Source organism: Ascaphus truei, chromosome 8 (assembly GCF_040206685.1).
Source record: "Ascaphus truei isolate aAscTru1 chromosome 8, aAscTru1.hap1, whole genome shotgun sequence".
Taxonomy (NCBI): domain Eukaryota; kingdom Metazoa; phylum Chordata; class Amphibia; order Anura; family Ascaphidae; genus Ascaphus; species Ascaphus truei.
Window position 1 is genome coordinate 76838743 of NC_134490.1, and position 21614 is coordinate 76860356.

The following is a 21614-nucleotide window of genomic DNA, read 5'->3' on the forward strand; positions in this document are numbered from 1 at the left end:
AGTTTGGTATAATGAGTTTTGCTGATTAACACATATTCATTTTGTTTCTTTATTATACAATTATGTAATTTTTAGTGACGCACAAGTCACCCCATAAAGGGGCATGTGTTTTAGTTTTTAGGGTATAAATATATTGTATACCGTATTACCTATCGGAGAGCTTTTGTTTTGAAACTCTCTGCTGTGTGCACCTGTTGCTAATAAATTCACGTGTCATTCTGTGATACAATTAACCCTCAGACTATGTTTTTGTATTTACGCTTTTCTCAATCAGAGCTCAGTCGTGACATGAGCACGTGTGACGCCGGATGGGCTGACAGCTCCTGCACACATCTGTAAGCTCCATGCCAGGGCTGCAGTTGAAGAACAAGAACAATTGTTATACATTGTGGGAGCACAGCGAGTGTCATATTTGATACTTACCTCAATTCTCAGTGCTCTTTCTTTTTCTGGTTAGTAGATTACGTCAAATCTTTTTTTCCCCTTACAACTGCATTTAATGTAAGAAATGTAAGATTTCTGCAACTATCAGGTTGTATTGTTTCTGCATGTATTACTATTGTTGCACACCAGCCCTTGAATACCTACCTGTTTGCTTATTTAAGTGATGCATTACGCACGAGTGGGGCTCTTACTAAGGTGATTTATTCTGATCACAGCAGTGTGTATTCCTGTTGGGTTGCAGCAGTGTTAATTATTAAGTGTGGTCAGTGTTCTTCTATGTGGTATTGTACCTCCTGATACTTACTATTCTGCAATTGGGTCAGGTGAAGTGATTTTGCAGGGTTTAATCTGCTTGGGATTCTCACATTTAGATATTTTCTATGGGGATGAATAATACTATATAAAGGTCCAATTAACCCCTGTCATCACCTGACTGCTCCTTATTTGCCCAGTAGGGGATCTTTTTCGTTTATGTACAATAGTTGTAATTTTATGCATTTCGCCGGGTTTTATTTTGTATTAAAGTTGTCATTATTGTCTGTTTTACCATAGAGTAGCTTAGTGGTTCTTCTTCCTGTTGGTCTACATCAATTGAGTATATTATTGGTACCACTTAATTTAACTGGCACTTAAAGTTACATATTAGACTAAGGAATGAGTGCAGTTGTGAGGCACTTTTGTGACCTCTCTTGGTCACTTTGTGTGTTTTTGCGTCAACTGCATTTAATGTAAGAAATGTATGATAAACACAAGAAATGTATCTTACCTCAGGACTTTGCTGACTATTTTAAGGAAAAGGGGGAATTCAGATGTCAGAACATCCCCTCTGTTTCCTCCTCCCATCCTACACCACTTCCTAACTCTCCTCCTGTATGTATGTATGTATGTCTTTATTTATATAGCGCCATTAATGTACATAGCGCTTCACAGTAGTAATACACTTGACAATCATATAATTCCTGTCTTTCTTGAATGTTTTTCTGCTGTCTCAGAGGAGGATGTGTCGCTGTTGATCTCCTCTTCTCCCTCTACCACTTCCCTCTTGACCCCATTCCCTCCCATCTCCTAAAACCTCTTGCTCCTACTATAATCCCTACGCTCACACACATTTTTAACTCCTCCCTCTACTCTGGTATCTTTCCCTTCAAACATGCAACAGTTATACCATTACTCAAAAACAGCAAGCTTGACCCTACCTGTCATTCTAACTAAAGACCTGCTCCCTCCTGCCTTTTGCCTCTAAACTCCTTGAACATCTTGTATTCTCTCGCTTGCTCCATTTTCTCAACTCCTATTCTCTCCTAGACACTCTACAATCTGGCTTCCGCACTGCTCACTCCACGGAAACAGCCCTCACTAAAATAACTGATGACCTACATGCTGCCAAAGACAGAGGTCATTACACTCTGCAGATACAACTCGACCTCTCTGCAGTATTTGATACCGTGGACCACACTCTTCTCTCTCACATTGTATTTTCAGTGTCTCTTCTGCTAACACCTCCTCCTCTATCGATCTCTCTGTGGGAGTACCCCAGGGCTCTTCTCTTTTCTGTGTACACACTCTCCCTAGGTGACCTAATCACATCTCTTGGGTTTTAATATCAACGCTATACTGACGACACACAAATTTACTTTTCAACCCCTGATCTTACACCTGCTGTACAGACCAAAGTTTCTGAATGTCTCTCTGCGATATCATCCTGGGTGGCCCTCCGCCAACTTAAACGTAACATGGCAAAAACAGAGCTCCTCATACTTCCTCCCAAACCTGGCCCTACTACCTCCTTCCACATTACTGTTGGAAGTACTATCATTCACCCAGTAGCCCAAGCACGCTGCCTAGGGGTCACACTCGACTCCTCTCTCACATTCTCCTCTCACATTCAAAACGTATCTAAAATCTACAAACATACGCCCTTTCTCCTGTTGCTCGACTGCTAAAACTCTGACTCAGGCCCTCCTTCTCTACCGTCTTGATTATTGTAACCTCCTGCTGTCCGGCCTTCCTGCTTCTCACCTGTCTCCCCTACAATCTATCCTAAACGCTGCTGCCAGAATCAGTCTACTCTTTCCTAAATCTGTCTCAGCATCTCTCCTGCTGAAATCACTCTCCTGGCTTCTTATCAAATCCCGCATCTCACACTCAATTCTCCGCCTCACTTTTAAAGCTTTACACTCTTCTGCCCCTCCTTACATCTCAGCACTGATTTCTCGCTATGCACCATCCCGACTCTTGCGTTCTGCTCAAGGATGTCTTCTCTCTACCCCCTTTGTATCTAAAGCTCTCCCCCGCCTTAACCCTTTCTCACTGATTGCCCCACAACTTTGGAATGCCCTTCCCCTCAATACCCGACTAGCACCCTCTCTATCCACCTTTAAGACTCACCTTAAGACACACCTGCTTAAAGAAACATATGAGTTGTACCGTGGCTAATACTATACACCTGATACATAAAGCTTGGCCCCCTGCAGACGCACTTACCAGAACTCCCTCCTACTGTCTCTGTACGTTCCTCCTACATACCAATTAGACTGTAAGCTCCTAGGAGCAGGGACTCCTCTTCCTAAATGTTACTTTTATGTCTGAAGCACTTATTCCCATGATCTGTTATTTGTATTATTGTCACGTATATTACTCCTGTGAAGCGGTATGTACATTACTGGCGCTCTATAAATAAAGACATACATACAAATGTAGGTAATGTATTTTGATTCATTTTTTATAAATGAACAAAATGTATTCATCAAACAACTTTAATTTTCCAGGTCTGGTAGCCATGGAGGTTTAGGTCATCTCGGAGTTGAATTTTTTGGCAACACAATAATGGAAGAAAAATAACACAAAACATAATAGCCCCCATTATAGTGTGTGCAATGGGTAACTCCTCTGTTAGTCCTCCTATTGTCCATATAACCACTCCCTACATTAGATGCTGATGCAAGAACAGTAAGACAGAGTGGAAATAGCTCTATACTGTACATTAGAGCTGATGGATGCATTTTAAAAATGCTTCTCTTTGCATCTTATGGCAAATTCGGCCATCATTTATAGCTGTGGCGTTACAAATATGAATAAGTAAGCCATCCATCCCTTTATATGAATAAATGTAAGTCAGCTTACTGTGTTAATATCCTCTTCCTACAGCCGCGTACACGTTGCATAAATCTACTTATTCACCATCGTCTTAAAAATAAATCTTTCCATTTGATTTTATAACCGTACTTAATTTGTTTGCAGGTTATAAATATAATGAAAATGGGAATTCTTATTTAAAGGCAGCTGAGAAAATAATATAACACGTTTCAATGTTTAGGAATTAGTTGAAAGGATTGCTGAGAACAACAAAAATGCAAGAAAAAATATGATGAGAAGGTAAATCAAGTTTATCAGCGGATTGGTAAATAAGCCCCGGAGAAATTAACTAAGACTTGCAAGGTTGCTCACACCGCTAGTTTTAATAATAAACGGTCTTACTTATTGATAGGTTGCATCAGTGCTTTGTTCTGGAAGCTTTACACTACACTGGAGCATTAAAAGATGCCTTGGGGGAGTTTTATTCCATCAATAAATATGTATGTATATCATTGTAATTTCAGTTTTGCTTGGATTACTTCTTTATGAGGGATCAGGCCTTATCATCTTTTATTCAAAAGAGTTTTCTTCCAAATAAGATTAATTTCAAAGAGCTTGAGTAATATTTTAGCAGCTGTCATGCGTTATATCTTCCAAGTTGGACATAATGAAAGCTCGTCCTATTTTGTTTATCGTTGTGTGAGCCCGGGCTGTCATTGAAAAGTAACTTCTAATTCTATTAGACCTCCTTGTTTTTTGGATCCTGACCTTCTTTGGACCTTCATTGTAGCTATCTATCAAGACTTCCCGCCCTCCCCCCCCAACAGTCAGGTTTTCAGGATGTCCCAGCTTCAGGACAGACTGAGCCACTGAATGAGCCACCTGTGCTGAAGCAGGGATATCCTGAAAACCTGACGTGTTTAGGTGGCTTGAAGACTGGAGTTGAGAACCCTTGGCTTAGAGGTAGCATTGCCTTTGAAACGCGTGATCCCAGTTCGAAACCCACTGCCAGCTCTTTGTGACCTTGGACAAATCAATTTATCTCCTTGTGTCTCAGGCACAAAAATGAGATTGTTAGATCTTTCTTCAGGACAGGGACACGTTGTGTTTGCAAAATTCCATGCACAGTGCTATAATAAAGTACCACTAAGTTATATAAGAAATGTACATGTAGGCAGGTCCCCCCTGAGTCCTCCTCTGGGCTTCCCCCCTCGGCCCCTTACCTCCTATAGAGCTGCGGAGGGGCGCAGGGGCACCCTGCAAGCTCCGGTAGCTGCGGGGGTAGTTGCGAGCCATTGGGGGTAAGACCATCTTGCAACTCCTCGCGCATGTGCAGTATGGCTTGTGCATGCGCATAGGACTTCAGAGTTGCGGCAGCCATCTTGGCACACCTCGCGCATGTGCAGAGAGAGTTAAAGGTGCGGCGGCCATTTCAGAGGGGGTGCACATGCGCAGTGAGTGTAGGGAAGCAGCGGCCATCTTCTACATAGATCCGCAGGGGAACTACACTCCCCAGAATGCCCCAGTAGCTGAGATGATGTGGGCAGCTCAGCCAATAGGGCTGAGAGATGCATGGCAGTTAGAATTCTGGCAGTTGGAGTTCTGGCATTTAGAGTGACTGGCAGTTGGATGTCTGACAGTTGGAGCCAGGACAGAGAAAGGGAAGGTAGGGTCTGGGTGTCAGTGGCACCCAGACTAGGACAGATTACCCTTTAGGTCCCAGTTAGACACCACTCATATATCAGATTGTGGCTGCTACAGGGAAACCCATAAGCTAGGGACATTTCCCCAGTAGGTGCATATAGTTAGAGGACAGCGCTAGTGAAGACGCCGCGTGGTGACTTGCGGCCGGTGGTTAGGGACCCGACCACCACCGTACTATCATAGACTCTGATTCTGAGGCCAGAGTCTTGTGTAGTATGAATAGCCCAGATAGCTTCAACTCGTTCCTGTTACAAGCACAACAAGTACTTTGCCTTTTCTTCACTTTATTGGGGAAAGCATAGATTCACAAAGGCACTTGTGGATGATGGTGTTGTGGGAGAAAGTCTCTATGGTGAGTGTGCTTGATAGTGAGGAAAGGTGAAAAGGATGAGGCCTTGCCCGTAGAGAGAATAACAGAAGGTACTCACTCAGCCAAAGTAGAAGGTAAAATGAAGTGAGAGGGAATCTGGGTAGCAGGATAGTCTGGGGACAGACCATATGTGAGCAAGGCAGAGGGGGAGAGCAGACTAGCCCATTCTGAAAGAAAGGCTGAGGTTGCTATAGCAACTCACTGACTATGACGTGTATCAAAATGTTGCCTTTTACACATGCAGCAAGCTGCTGGGACAGGGAAAATAACAGGCAGCTAACTAGGGAAAAATGAATCCCATAAGCTGCAAAGGGGGACAGAGGAATATGGAATCTAGTTCCTGGACACTCCCCGTCTGGTATCTGGAGATACCACTATATTCCTGGAATATGTGGAACATGTGTGCAATACAACAACATAACAATGCAAAGTTCATGTCCACATAACGATGTGATACCGGCCGGTACCACCTGCTTAAAGTCCTTTGGCCATTTCGGTAAGGGAGGCCAAGTGGATGCACAGCTCCAGGTTAGCTTGATGCACCACAATGTCTCTCAGAGTCCACGGAACTGGTAGTCAGTTCTTCCTTCTTATAGTGCGATTTAGTCATTAGTGTTTATTTGTAATTCCTTACATGCTCCAACAAAATTGGTAGCGCAATCGGAGCGTATTTGTTTAACTGGTCCTCTGACTGCAAAGAATCTTCTGAGGGCATTTATGAAGCTTGAAGCGTTCATAGATTCTATGATCTCAATGTGTATAGCTCGCATACTCATGCAGGTGAAGAGTACCGCCCATCGTTTACTGTTTGCTAGTCCGCCCCTCGTTCTACGTGAGATGACCATCAAGGGTCCAAATACATCGAGTCCTACACAGGTAAAGGGGGGTTCTGTGTTAAGTCTGTCGATAGGTAAGTCTGCCATCCTTTGGTCTTGGCTTTTGCCTCGCAACATTCGGCACCTAACACATTTGTGGAGATTACTGGCCACGCACCTTTTCATGCCAACGACCCAAATGCCCGCCGCCCTAATAGCGCCTTCAGTGAAGTGTCGTCCCTGATGCATGACTTGTTCATGGTAGTAGCGCACCAACAAAGTAGCGATGTGATGCCGACCAGGAATGATAAGAGGATTGCTTTCCTCTCTGCTCAGTTGGGACTTGTTGAGGCGACCTCCTACTCTCATGAGACCGTCATCGTCAATGAAGGGATTTAACTTCCAAAGAGGGCTGTTTTTGGGGACACTCTTCCCTCCACGAATGCAACTGATTTCTTCCACATACGTTTCTCTCTGAACATGACGGAGAGCAGTTTCCTTTGCCCTTGTAACTTCCTCCACGGTGCGCAACTCTTTGCAGATGTGCCAACCGTGGCAGCCGGTTGTTTTACCATCTGGTGTCTGGCGGAAGGAGAAGGCTATATGCCTGAGATGGGCTACTGCTCGCAGGAGGGCTGTCCACCTTGAGAAGCGATGGAATCGACGTGATCCGAATGTGTTTCTGTACAGTACATTTGTGAGTAACACGGATACTTGAGGCCTTATCTCTGTATCCTCTTCGGGATCCACGAGTTCAAAGTCGCTAACTGGGGTTGATAGCGTTTCCGCGGGCTGCATAAGAAACGTGGGTCCTGTGAGCCACGACGTATTCTGCAGTTGCGCTGCGGGTACTGATCTTGTGGCATGGTGTGCAGGATTTTGGTCTGTGGGCACATGGCGCCATTGTTCTGATTGGGTTGACTTCCTGATTCTTTCTACGCGGTTGGCCACGTATACGTAGAATCTTCTTTTCTTGTTACATATGTAACCTAGTACCACCTTGCTATCTGTGTAGAATTTGACAGCATCTGGTTTGCAGTCCATCTCGTTTTCGATGTGTTCTGCCAGTTCTACCGCTAACACTGCGCCACATAGCTCGAGTCTGGGTATGGTGTGGTCGGGTTGTGGCGCCAGCTTAGCCTTGCCAAGGATGAACCTGATACGGTAACTTCCACCCACGTCCGTGGTTTTTAGGTAGGCCACCACTGCTATGGCCTTTGTGGAGGCATCTGAGAACACGCAAAGCTCTTTGCTGTGTGCAGCGGTGAGAGATATGGGCGAGTATGGGCGTGGGATCTGAAGTTGCTTAAGGGTCTTCAAGGAATACTTCCACTTTTCCACTCTTTCTGTTTTTCTGGAGGTAGCGGGGTGTCCCCGTCCTGCTTCTCGAAGGACATTTCTCTGAGAAGAGACTTCCCTTGTATAGTGACAGGAGCCACGAATCCTAGCGGATCGTAAAGACTGTTAACAGTGGACAGGACTCCGCGTCATGTGTAGGGTTTTTCCTCGATGGCTACCTGGAACGTAAATATGTCTGTTTTAAGATTCTAGCTTATCCCCAGGCTCCGCTGTATGGGAGGCGTGTCGGTCCCCAGATCCAAATTCTTGAGATCGTTTGCGTGATCATCCGCGTGGAACGCCTTCATGGCTCTATTGGAAGATATTTTGTGCAATCTTAGGTTGGCGTTTGCTAACATCTTTCGTGTCCTTTTGAGTAGGTCTATGGCTTCTTCTTCGGTGGGGACTGATTTCAATCCGTCGTCCACATAGAAGTCTCTTTCGACGAAGTTCCTCGCGTCTTTCCCGAACTCTGCTTCTCCGTCTTGAGCCGTTCTTCTGAGGCCTTGGCAGCCACCGCAGGTGATGGGCTGTTACCGAAGACATGTACTTTCATGCGGTACTCCATGATTTCGTCTTCTATGTCGTCATTTTGGTACCACAGGAATCTTAGGTAGTTACGGTTGTCTTCTCGTACAAGGAAGCAGTGGAACATCTGTTGAATGTCTGCTGTTATGGCAATTGGCTCCTTTCGGAAGCGGATCAACACTCCCAGAAGACTGTTTGTCAGGTCTGGCCCGGTGAGGAGAACATCTTTTAGGGAGACTCCCTGGTGCTGAGCACTGGAATCGAATACCACTCGAATTTGGCCAGGTTTCTGGGGATGGTAGATGCCAAATGACGGGAGGTACCAGCATTCTACGTCTTCTCTCAGTGGGGGCGCCGATTCTGCATGACCACTGAGGAAGATCTTCTGCATGAAGGCCACAAAGTGTTTCTTGGTCTCCAGTTTCCTTTGTAGGTTACAGCGAAGCGAAGTGAGCCTAGACATGGCGTGGTCTCTGTTGTTTGGGAGGCGTCTTCTTGGTGAGCGGAATGGTAGTGGGGCCACCCAACTGCCTAATTCGTCCTTGAAGAGCTCCTTATCCATTAACCTCGTGAATTCTTTATCTTCCATTGATGGCGCCTGTTTGTCATCGTCTTTGTTGTCTGGAACGCTGTACACCCTAGGTCATCAGTGTATTTCTTTGTCACAAGCGCGTCTCCATATTTCTTTTTGGTCTCGAGCTTCTCATGGACCTGGAAGTGGTTCGGACAGGGTTTGAAGTGGGATGCACGACCGTTCTCCAACAAGTTTGTTCGTAGGGCGTCTACGTTGTCGGGTCCGCGTATCCTGTGTATGCATACTTCTCCCACTACCACCCATCCTAGATCGAGCCTTTGAGCGCTTGGGGCGTTGTGGTCCCCGTTTCACTGTTCGCGGATCTTGTGTGCTCTCATGATGTCCCTGCCAAGTAGCAGCATGATCTGGGCGCCTTTGTCTAGTGGTGGGATACGATCGGCAATAGCTTTGAGATGGGGGTGGGGTCGTGCCATGTCTGGTGTGAGGATTTTGCTCCTATCTTCCGCCATGTGATTGCACTCGATGAGTGTGGGAAGGGGTATTTTCCCTTTGCCGTCTATTGAGCATATGGTGTAGCCATTCACTCTCCTCCCTGTAGTTTCCATTCACACTGCGCACGTTCTGAGAGTGTAAGGAGAGGCGCTGTCTTGTATGTTGAACATGTCGAAGAATTCTGACCTGACAAGCGACCGGTTGCGCTGGTCGTTGATGATAGCATACATCCTTTTAGCTCTTTGGGGTTGTCCCTCTGGGTGCAATGCTACAAGACATATTTTAGAGCAAGATCTACCGTCGCTTCTTTCCCCACATACCTCGGTGAATTTGGACGCTACCGACGTCGTGGGGGGTGTATCTCCCTCTTAGCCGCCTTGCTAGATCTGGGCTTCATAGTCTCTGGGTGTAAAGCGGCTATGTGCCTGTCGCTATTGCACTCTGTGCAATTCATAGCTTCTTTGCAGTCCTTGAATAGATGAGCTGTAGAAGCACAACATTTGAAACAAGCTCCCCATTCCCTGAGTAAGTTCTTTCGCTCCTCTATGGGCTTCATTCTGAATCTGATACACTTGTTAAGCGGATGCGGCCTTTTGTGTATAGGACATTCTTGTTAAGGTCCCTTGGTTTCTTGTTCCTGACGGCCGCCTGGTCGGGACTCGCGTGGGTCGTAGGGGACACGTCTGTCCTGTGGACCTAGATGGGTGTTCTGGCATCCTTGTATCTCGCTGCTGACCTTTCATTCCTCGAGTGGCTGGCACTGGATGTGGTCTGCGCACCTAAGATGAAGCTGGGGTCTTTTCTCATCCTTGCTGCTTCGCGAATGAAGCTTAAGAAGACTGGAAATGGGGGATAGGCGACTTGCTTCTGCCTTTTGTATTTGGAGCCTTGTGAAATCCACCTTTCTTGGAGGTTGAAGGGTAGCTTCTCCAAGATGGGTCTCACTCCACGAGCTGAGTCAAGGACATTGAGACCTGTTAAGGAATGGTCTTTTCTTACAAACTCCAGCTCTTGCAGCAGGTCCCCGAATTCTCGTAACTTCGAGTAGTCTCTAGCTGTGATCTTGGGAAAGCTGTCGACTCTTTTGAAGAGCGAATCCTCGACTGCTTCGGGGCTACCGTAGCACTCTTCTAGCCTTTCCCATACTAGGTCAAGACCTACTTGGGGGTGGTTCGCATTTGCTGCCCCGAGTCTCTTTGCGTGTTCCATGGATTCTTTTCCCAGCCATTTGGCTAACAGTCTGAGTTATTCCTTAGCTGAGACGCCTAGGCTCTTGATTGCGTCCTTGAACGCGAACTTCCACATACGGTAGTTCTCGGGATGGTCGTCAAAGTTGGTAAATCCTGTTTGCACCAGGTCACGCCGGATCATGTACTTGGCCATGTCTGTCAGGCCTGAGGCATCGGCGTGTTGGTCAAGTTCTGAAGTAGTTGCTGGGAGGGTCCATGCGGTCGCCTCTTTCTTGGCGTGGTCGCGTGATGACTGCTGGTCAGTGTGAGGGACTGTGTTTTCCCGTGTGGGTGTACCTGGATTGCGAGCCTGTTGTAGTGCATCCGTGTGTGCGCTGGCGTGTGGATCACTGTTGTGGCTGTGGCTGTCCCAGGTAGTGTGTACCCTTAAAGGAACAGCATCTTCTCCACGTGGACCTAGCAAGTCTTCGGTGTTTGTGGTATCGCTCCCGTCGTGTTGAGATGGTGCGCTGGTGTTTACACTGAAGAGGCTCCTTACGTGGTCTTCAGTGCGTTGGGCTGGATCCTCTGAGGCTATCCGTCTGTACGGTTGCTCCCCGCCATCCTGTTGTGCGGCTGCTTCTAAGGCCACGTCCATACAGGGGTTGTCTGTGCTGGACCGCGCTGACGCTGAGGCTCGTCTGCTGAAATCTGTGCGATTTCATGCCCATGCAGGCGAGCCAGCGGACGCGATCGGGAGGCGAGGGGAGGCTGAGGGAGGCAGGGCAGTGACGTCGCTGGGCCAATTGCCCGCGACGCACCGCCGTCAATGTCACGGCACCGTGACGTTGACGCTGCTTCGCGCTGATTGGATGTTTTCAGCCGACAGCGCTCTGAAAAACAGCTTGGCTGTCGGCTGAAAAATCCAGCGCCTCAGCATGCCTGCGGACGCTCGCGTGAGCCCCCTCTCTAGACATCCTCATGGATGCAGGGGCTCAGCGCGGAGCGTCCGCATGGCTCAGCGCGGCCTCCCCTGCTATGGACTCGGCCTAAGACTTCGGTTTGGGCTATGGCGGCAGCAGCTTCCCTTTCTTGATTTAGGGCCTCTAGGTTAACGTCCACCTCTGTCTTTTTCCGTGCAGCGGTGGCAGCGGCTGTGGCAGCAGCGGTGGCAGTGGCTGCAGTGGCGGTGGCAGCGGCTGTCTGCTCCTCCTCTTCTATGCGGGCCCTTTCTAGTTTCATGGCTGCCTCTTTCTGAGCGTATGCGGCCCTGGCACGTGCGGCCTCTGCGGTGGCTCGCGCCTTGGTGGCGTTTGCGCTTGCGCTAGACACGTGAGATTGCACTGATCTTGCTGACCTTGATGAGTGTCTGGATGTGCTGGAGCGCTGCGATGCGGTCTCCAGGAGAAGCTCTTTTCTCTCGCTTTGGACGTCCGTGATGGTGGTCTGCACGAAGCCGTCACGCTCCAGGTCGGTTGCCTCCTGCTGGTCGTGTTCGCTGAGGCTTTCTTCCGTGTTGATTCTTTTCAGGTAGGCGAGATATGTTTGTGACAGCATTTGGTAGCGTTTGTGACTTGACCTTAATTGTGCTATCGCTTGCCTAATCTGTCTCTTCTGATCGCTAGTACTTGCAACGTTACATATTTTACGACCAGTGTCCTCCCAGGCCTTCTCTAACTTTTTGCGGTGTGCGTCAATGTCAGTTTCGTACTTTTCACGAGCCTTTTGTGTCAGTGTGACTGTCCGTTTAGGCCTTGCATCTGCCTGCGCCTGTTGCAGTTGCGCAGCGGTCTCTGTGTCTGAGTGGTCACTCTCCTGCGTGATGTCTGGTGAGGCTCTGAGTTCTGCCATGCTTTAGGTGTGTGTAGGCCTTTAGCCAGTGCGTGTGGTCTTTTACCTGCATCAGCGATGGGCGACTGTCTCAGATGATGCCGAGCGGTGTCCTGCAGCGTTCAGTGTAGGGGTAGCTGTACTCAAAGGTGTCTGGTGGCTCTGACCTGTGTCCTGGCAGGTGTCCGGTGGCGTGGCCCTTGGTGGCGCTAACCGGGGGATGTGCGCAGGGGTAGGTGAGATGGTAGCTCCACACTACGGAGCTGGGCAGAGGGTGAACTCAAACAGAAAAAGGCAAACAAAGTTCTGTGTGCTATGAACTGTCTGTCTGCAAAGATGCTGCCTTGTGTGTAAAGTTGTTTGCTGGCTGTGTGCAGTGTAAGCTGATAGCTGTACTGCTGCAGGCTGTGTGCAGTGCAAGCTGATTGTTGATAGTAAGGCTGCTGGTTGTCAGTCCCTCCTACCGGAGTTCACCCCACGCAGAGGCGGACGCCATCACGGACGATGACGTTGCTGGATCACCAGGATCCCTGTTGCTAGTCAGCCGCACCAGGTGCTGGAGTACCCGGCAGGTACCTCAACTAAAGTGCACCAATGGTTCATGGGTAGCACTACCATACACACTTTTGGGTGGGCCTTGACATTGGGTAAAAGGACATCAGGGTATTGGTGCCAAGCACCCTTTGTACTGTGGAGACACTCACTTGGTGTGTGGGGGTTGGGAGTGCTATATACAGTGTGGTAGAAATATAAGATATATGTGTTCATTAAAGTCGTTATTACATACTTGTGGTGTGATTATTACTAGTATTGGGTCCTGTGTGTGGATCATCCCATTGTGCTGGGATCCCTCATATGTGGAGGCACTGCACCAAGGCAGACAAGTGACACCCAAGGCTCCTAGAGGCGGAGGCTCAGGCCTTCTGGCAGACAGAAAGGTAATGGCAGTACCGGTAGTCCCTTTAGTCAGGGGGAAAGAGGGCTACATACTGTACACTTGTACATTCAATTTGTGTCCCTCCGGGCTCAATCCCAGGACTTTGATTTGTCACAGTTAAATCTTCACCATTCTCCCCAAAGCCCAAATTTTCTATTAAAAGGTCTTACTCTCATTCCCCCACAGGCGGAGTCTCTTGCATTTACCACTTTGTAACATTTCTAAAGTCAGCCCCAAAGGAACCAAATCAAACTCACTCTTAAACTCACTCTTACCAGCCAACCTCTGTCCAGCCAGCCACCAGTCAAATCCATTGAAATGGTTGTTGGCATACTGAGTTACATCTATATTACTTCTTCTGTCAGCCCTGGAAAAATGGTGTTATGTTTGCTCCAAATAACCTTGTGCATCTTCTGATTCAACCCAAACTGTCTTCCAGACAAATCATGTATCACATCCAAATATTTCCCTAAATATCCTTTCTGTTCTTATCTGTCTTGTTCCTTTGTCATTGTTCCACCTCTGTCAATGTTGCTTTTTTCCTCTGGACTTCACATGATCGTGCACTGCTGACTGTATCTATATACTCTGCTTGATACTCTTACATTGTTTATACAGGCAGTCCTCGTTATCCAACGGAACCCGTTCTGGAAGTAGCGTTGGATAGTGAAACCGTTGTAAAGTGAGTCCCATGTTAATCAGTGGTGGTGAGTGTTGGATAACGCATTCAGGCGTCGAAAAGCGGCCTGTAGGGTTGTATTGTAAAGCGTTGGATATGCCATTAGTTGTAAAGTGAAACGTTGGATAGCGAGGACTACCTGTATCATGTACTTGTAACGAGTATTCCCCCTACCCCAATCGCATATAGAGTGCATGTGAGGGGGAACCTATATGTTACCACAGGGTGTCTCCCTGCTCTAAGGAATCACTAAGAGAGGATGGGGTTAGAGACACCTTACCCTGTGATTCCGGAATCTGCGGTTCTGGAATCTGCAGTCCTGAGTGTGGAACCGAGTCTAGAACCAGGGTGCACTGACCCCCTGGAACATCTGCTACAGCACACTGACTCGGTGCGAACACTGCATCGCAGTTGTCCATTTTGGTCAATGTAGCTTGAAAATCTTGTGGTTCTAGAGCAGAGTCTATAACCGGGGTTATAGCACGTGGAGCCTCCAAAACAAATTTAAGTCCTTTTGCAAACATAGGCACAAAAGAAAAGATAAGCTCCCTCCTTTTCTTCGCCATACTCCATACAGCTGAGGGTGTGTTTCTCTGCATCCTGCACTTTCCTTATGGGGAACAGAAATTGCTGATTGCTGTTCACTGTGCTTACTCCCCCTGGTGGAATTTAAAGGAGGGGCGGCACACTCTTTCAAGGAGTGTTTCTGGCTCTGCACTGAGTCACTCACATTGCGGGGGCGGGGCTCTGGTTTTCCCGCTAGTCCCGGACAGATTTTTGCAAAACATTTTGGTGCAGCCTGACAGTCAGCCGCACGTGTGCCATTTTGATTTGGCGGGAGCCGCCATTTTAGGTGGGACTCACTGTTAGCATTCCCTGCTGCAGGAGCCTCCAATTTGATCACAGTCCGGTTAACTACATGTGAGTTAACGGCTCTCGGTGCATGCAGGAACTGCCAAATCAGGGTAAATAAAGGGGCACCCATCGGTCGGACCCTCGGGCAGATTCAGAAATTGGGGGCCATCTTCCTCGCTTATGGCATGGCCTACATTCATCAGTATAGTACTCCATTGCAAGGTGAGATCATACCTTCGCCCTCTGACCCACGTACGAGCGAGCCCGGGGAGTTTCCGAACATGCGCCTGGACGTCTAGCAAAGACATGCAAGCAGGAACTCCCCCCACGGCAACCAGGTGGTTGGGAGTCGAGCTAAGCTTCAAGGCCCATGTGTGGACTTCCTGCCTTGACAGCACCCACATAGTGGAAAATTAAATGAACAATTTGACAAAAATAAAATAGGGCACCCCAGGTCTGATCTCAGCAGCGCCTCCAAATGTAACGGTATTCCCCCTACCCCAATCGCATATAGAGTGTGAGGGGGAACCTATATGTTACCAGGTGTGGTGCAGTATACCGGTCAGGCTCACAGGAGGTCTGAGCCTCCACTAGTGAGAGCCTGGGGTGAATCTTCTGGAACGATCATCTAATTACAGCGCCTCCACCTGTGCAGGATTCTAGGAGTGTAGAATGTCCCCTACACAGGATCCACATATATGAACCACATACACCAAGGTATATATAACACAGGTTTACTATATGGGCAAATAACACAATCACATCACATCATACTGTATAGCAACACAGCCGTGTTACCCTCTGCCACTAGCTGGCAGCTATAACCTTGCCCCTAGCTGGGCTATACCTTTACACCCCCTTCCCAACCCCATGTCCAAAGAGTCCAAGCCCACCCAAGTGTGTGAACAGGCCTGTCACATGTGAGGAGCAAGGTAAAGTTGGTGCACGTGTGAAAGAATGTAAATACCTGCCCAGGTGTCTCTACACCTGGGTGTCTTCGCAAAGGGTCTACTGGCGCCGCTTGGTCCAGCGCTGATATGTACCTCCGCGTGGGATGGGGTCCCACCGGACTTCCCACCGTAAGGACAGTCTCTGGATCAGCAACACAGCTTACAGGAACATGCAGCAAACCCTTTCACTGGGTCCCTGCACTAAGGAACTGCACAGGGTCTCTCCCTGCTCTAAGGAACTGCACAGGGTCTCTCCCTGCTCTAAGGAACTGCACAGGGTCTCTCCCTGCTCTAAGGAACTACACAGCTGAAGGGGCACAGGGTCCTTACCTAAGGGCCTGTCCCTATGAACACCCACCCTCACTAGTGGGGAGTCAGGGCCTCAGCTCTAGCCTGGTGATTTCTGGCCTAGGGCAGAAGCTCGCAGCTCTCTGCCCCCCTTCCTTCCCCCACTGTCTCCTTAGCCTGACTAACTAATGTGCTTCACAGTCTGCTTCCTGACTCTGCACACAACAATGTATCCTTCTCCAGCAGGAGAAGTTGCAAGCTCTATTGGCTGTCTCGCTGCCTGTGACCAAGGTGAAAGTGCAGTCCCCAGAGGCTACTGGGAATTGTAGTCCTTTATGGCCCTCTTTAACATTGGGGCCACGTGAGCGCACTATAATGGCCGTCGCTACTCTCCATGGAGCCTGTGCAAACCTGTAATGGACGCCGCATTGCCCAAACTGCGCATGCGCGACTTCTAGGGGTCCTTCCTGCCTCCCTACACTTTCCTGCGCTAGGTGTAATGGCCGCCGCAACTGCAAACGCGTACCGCGCATGCGCAAACATGCACAAGATGGCGGCACCCTGTCACTGATGCCGCCGGGAGCCGCGATCGCCCCTGCAACTGCCTGACATGGTGCGGGGGTACCCGCCACTCTGCGCAGATGAGGAGGGCCAGGGGGGACCCTGCTTTATACTGTATTGGATTTTCGTTAGAGCGTTTAACTACAGTTCAGGTTGCATTATGATAGCCAATAACTACTTTATCCTAAATGGTTTTTCCACCTTGAGTTTTATCAAAACCGACAAAAAGTCTAAGATGAATTAGATTTTAGGTAGATTTTGGCTTTTGCTTCCCATGGTTACAGCTGTAAAAATGTTTGTTTCATTCTATACCAATTCATGTTTCACATATATGGGCACAGAAGTACTTACTTTGCAAGTAAACCATTAAAACTGCACAGTTTAACAGGTTAAGGTGATGTTTTCTTGAGAGGCATTCACTTGGCAGAAAATCATCTGCTGCTAAAGCTGTGGGGGGAAATTACAGTAAAATGCAGATTTTTCCTTCTTCTGGAAAGTGGCGAGTCATTTTTTTAAACTTTTACAGATGTTTGAATTGAAGGATTATTGTATATAAATCAGTATTATAATTTAAAAAGTAAAATAATTGTCATTGCTGTACCCCCTCACTTTTTTGTTTTCTGTATCCCAATTTAAATAGCTTTCAAGCATTAATAAACAGCATAACAAGTATAAACTAGAGAATTTTTGTTCAGAAGATAAAACAGAATTAGATAGCAAACTCCAGATTTTGGGGAACAAAAGAAATTCTACAGTCAATCAACAAATGCGTCAATATGTTATGAAAATGGGGTTTATGGACAGAGAGAGAATTCTGTAAAAAGTATGTGGATATTTCATGGAAACAGAAACTCTGAACCCTTTCCAGCAAGCGGAGACCACGTGATTATTTGGGTAGAGATCATGTGACCGTGGTTGTCACTGAACAAAAAATGTCCACCACGTGCTCCGACTGTCAGCCCAAGTGTTCGCTAAAACAGATATCGGGTGCACCCGCACCGATCACCCAGCTAGCCATCTCTGATAAGCGCATGTTTAAATGTCACGCGTGGGAAATGTAAAGATGGCACATCCGAGCGGGCGGTCGAAGCAGTGTAGCGGTTCCGCACGGGACATTTATACATGCGTTTATCAGAGCTAGCTTGTCGGGCTTGTTGTCGGAGTGGGCGCTCAGGCATGGGAGCACACACTTTCTGTAGGGCATGGGAGCGCACGCGGTGGACATCGCAGTGAAATGTCAAGAGGCCTTGCAGCGAAGTGTTCTGCCGGTGACATGCGTGGTGACAGAGCGCCAGTAGCATTTTTTTCATGGCCAAATGACCCATTCCGAAGAAGAGAGTGATCATCAATTATATCATCTATATATAACACAATTAGAAGGTACAGTATTGATCATGTTGAAAGACGAACAGGCGACTAATATTAATGAAATTGCAACTTACAGTACTGTATAGGGACAACTTTTCCTTTGTTCTACAATTAAGCATCAAATGGTGATCTTCTTGTTAGCTAATTATGTATGAAGTGACTTCATCGGGGACTTCATCCGACCTCCATCAGACACACTATCGAGAGCTTCTGACCCCACCGACAGGCAGCCAATGTCATCAGTTGCTTCCCGGATATACTGTTCCATTCAACTCTATATATTTACTCAGTTCCTCAGTGAGGAACCCAATACTGCCGCAGTGGGCATACCCAGTGGCTCATCGAAGGCTCATCGAAGAACTTGTGTATTTTAGGCAGAAAATAAAATAAGGGTATTTTTGGTTTATCCCTATAAATAGATTCATATTCTATTTTAGACATCCTATTTCACACCTTCCAAAAAAGTTTTGACAGATCTTTTTTATATAGAAATATATGGTCTCTATCAAGAGAAATATAAGTTAGCTGATCTTTAAGCATAGTATAGCAAATTTTAATATAATACTTTGTATCCATTCTGACGTTATTCCGCCTTTATCCGCACTGTCTATTATAATGTCTGGATTTTCTTTCAATAATGATATAGCATCTTTCTCTTTTAGTTACATTTTCTTTAAAATTGTTAAGACATATCTTTATTTTTATGAACATTAAAGTCTCTTTCAACTGCTTTAAAAAAAAGATTTATAGCATCACCTCTGGAGGCAATTGGGCAGTACATTGTGGTGCTCCTTTTCAAAGTGGAATGTATACAGTGTAAACTTTCTTTATCAGTTTCAACATACACCCAATCATGCTCGTCTAGTAATTTAACAATAGTTTTAATGTCTGACTTTCTTTATCACTCCATGTATACATTATTCAGGTTTGACTAATGGTGATAAATGGTGCTCAAAATTATTATAAATTCCCCACTCATGTGGTATCAGAAAAAAACAGTCATTTTCAGTACTATATCAAGTCTTGGTCTTTTCTTTTAGGACGTTTGTATAGTGTGAGCTCCCAATGGTTATGTGGAGAAAAGAGATGTTGGCCTAGTGATAAACAGTTTAATAAGGATAAAAGGTACACTAGAGCAGTGGACAGAGTACATTCACATGCTCCAGGTAAGTAAAAGCAATTTGACCACTCTAGGTCTAAAAACGCGCCGTTCCGAACACTCGTTCGGCTTCTCTGTTGATCCACAATCGCACTTCCGGGTAGCTGACATCACTGGAGGATCGGGGAGGCTCTGATTTTGTCTTCCACTTGGAGGAGTAGAGGGGAGACTTTAGACACACAATTGCACCCCTGAGGAAGTAGAGGGAAGATGGTAGGCATACAGAAAATCCCACCCTATGCGTTTCACTCATTTATGTGGAAGCTCACATAATTGAGCGAAACGCGTAGGGTGGTATTTTCTGCATGCCTACCATCTCGCTTCTACTCCTACGAAGTGGAAGCCGAAATCAGAGCTTCCCCAATCCTCACTTAAGTCTTTTTCACTCACTGAATTTGTATATTCACAGATATTTGACTGTTATTGGTTCTGTTTGCGCTTGTTCCTTTGTTCTTGACAAAGAAACATTATCTGCTACAGTATATTAAATCTTTTCGCAATTACACTTCTATCATAAAAAACTTTTTTTCAGAACTATTTTTCTCACAAATTGATCCATGTCCGCCTGTACATTAAACCAATTAGGATACTAGGAAAGTACAAACTTGAACCCTTCACTCAAATGCTGCATCTGTTCACTAGAAAGAAGGCATTGACTTGAATTTCAGTTAATGCCGGATTGGGACATGATAAATCGCATCGCAGTTTAGTGTATCCGGGACCTAGAGATGTTTGCCACTTCAATACTCTTTACTGCTTTTTGACACTGCTTTCAGTAGAGGGGGACTTCCCCTTCATTTTTCCTCTCTTCCTTGCTTTTTAAATTACAGTCTGTATCCTCAATCAAGAAAGATGAACCATTAAAAAAAGAGCACCTCCTGACAAACTGACTGCCTCTGAGTCATCTCTCAATTTTTGTAAACATTTCTCAGCATAATTTTGCCATTTACCCTTCAGTCTGATGTCTTGACTGAATGTTGAACAAAAAATGAACAGAAAAGGAGAAAGCTGCACACCAATAAATAAAGGAAAATACTGGCAACAACCGGTGCCCCTGGTCAGGGACAACTGCCAATGGATCCTAAGATAGTGAAGAATTGATGATCCAGGGCACAATGCGGATTTTCAAAAAGATTTAATTAATCAAATAGCACCAAATACGACGTTTCGTCCTTCGCAGAGGACTTTCTCAAGTGACTGGCATATGCTAGACTAATTTCTAAAACTGTTTGTAATTGGCTACAAGCATTTTTCATTTTGGACAGTGTAATTGGAAAATGGCTCCCCAACATTGTAGTATTTTATGTAGGCATCCTGATACAATATTGGGGGCTTATAAAACGTGATGACCTGGATTGTCCTCATATTAACAAGCTTTCAGGTCTTTCACTTCACGGCAAATGTCTGACAAATTCTGGGTCAATTCTGTCATCTGTTTCATAAGCTCCTTTGTTGCCTCGTTACTTTGAGAGTTTTGATGGTAAACATCCTTACTTTGAGAAAAACAGGACGCCCAAGTTGGTTTCTCTTGATTTTCCAATTTTAGTTTCATTTTCACTAGTAGTTCCGGGGGGTGACTTGGATACTCACGGCTAATGAGGAATTGTTGCAAGGCTAGTTCCTTGGATGGTAATCCTGGGCCCAATACCTGGATAGCTTTCTCCTTAAAAGCCCCATAAATGTCTTCAGGGCTTTGCAGAGATAATAGGCGTAAATTTGGCTTCAACATTTCTCCACTAGCACCCCCTATTAACTGATCAATAAGAACGCTATTTGGATTTCTCACGTCTTCTGAATTTACTTGTTCAATAGTGTGCAAAGCTTCCTGCAAGCTAAGGGCAAAATCTCTCAACGATTCTCCTGCCTTGTTTCCGTGAACAAAATTTTTTTTTAATTCTGATATTGATCTTGTATCAAGTCTTTCCAGGATTTGGTTTACTGTTTTTTTCCCCCCACTCAATTATTTATTTTAAAGTAACCCATTCCCACTGCCCTATCAAGATTTCTACTCTTCGATGCTCAGGAACATTATACAGTCTAAAAGTAGACTGCCTTCTTGACTTGAATGTATGTAAATTGCTAATGCAGGGGTTATTGAATTCTCCCGTGTAACTTGGGAGCCATGAACCCCCAAAATAGTAAGGCATGGTTAAAGGAGACATATATTTGCAATCCCGCAAGGCCCCTCACCTGCTCCACTGCAGGGTCTCTCTTTATCACCTCCTAAAGACCTCTTCTCTTTTAGTTTGGGTGTATTCCTTCTTTGGATTCTTCATATCCTGTTCAGGACGCCAAATTTGTAATAGCAGGAAACTCAATTATGTAACCTGGATGGTGGCTAAATGAAGCAGCTGTTCCTCTGAGGATTTGGTCTGCAACCAAGATGGCCGACGGACCAAACAGGAAGTTAGCCTCTCTCTGAATCTCATTGTCAGCACCTGCTCCAGGGCTTTAAATAGCAGCCAGTTGCTGTCAACCAGTGTCTGTACAAAGTATTGTTATACTGGGTGTGCTTCC